Source organism: Olea europaea, unplaced genomic scaffold (assembly GCF_002742605.1).
Source record: "Olea europaea var. sylvestris unplaced genomic scaffold, O_europaea_v1 scaffold463, whole genome shotgun sequence".
In the NCBI taxonomy this organism is placed as follows: Eukaryota; Viridiplantae; Streptophyta; class Magnoliopsida; order Lamiales; family Oleaceae; genus Olea; species Olea europaea.
The window spans coordinates 173,336-174,065 of NW_019262940.1; positions in this window are offsets into that span (position 1 = coordinate 173,336).

Sequence of the window (730 nt, forward strand, 5' to 3'; positions counted from 1 at the left end):
GTTTGAGGGTGATAAGCACTACTAAAATTGAGCGACGTGTTAACTGACTTCCATAAAATCCGCCAAAAGTGACCGATGAACCTCGTGTCTCTGTCAGACACAATGGAAGTGGGCAACCCATGCAACCGATAAATCTCTCTGAAAAATAGCTGAGAAACTTTGACAGCAACAGTGGTGCGCTTGCAGGGAATGAAGTGCACCATTTTAGAAAAACGATCTACCACCACAAAGATGGAATCATTACCACGTTGTGTGCGCAGTAAACCCAGGACAAAATCCATGCTAATATCAATCCACGGAGCTGAAGGCACTGGTAAGGGTCGATAAAGACCAGCGTTTGTGGCTTTCCCCTTTGCCACGTGGCACACCCTGCATTGTGAGACAAATTTCTCCACTTCACGATGCATAGTAGGCCAGAAAAATGAAGCGCTAATCAAAGCCAAAGTACGATCTCGCCCAACATGACCTTCACCATGAAACTCCTCAATCAATTTCAGACGAAGACTGCAATCTGGTATACACAACTGAACACCTCTAAACACATACCCATCCTCTAACAGAAAAGAGGAATGGGGTCCCTGCAGTAAACTGTGATAGATGGGGCCAAAATAAGGGTCATCAACATAAAGAGAGACAAAGGTCTCAAACCCGGTGACAGCTACCTGTAGCCGCGCTAATAACACATGCCGCCGACTAAGCACATCTACCACACGATTAGAAGAACCAGCCT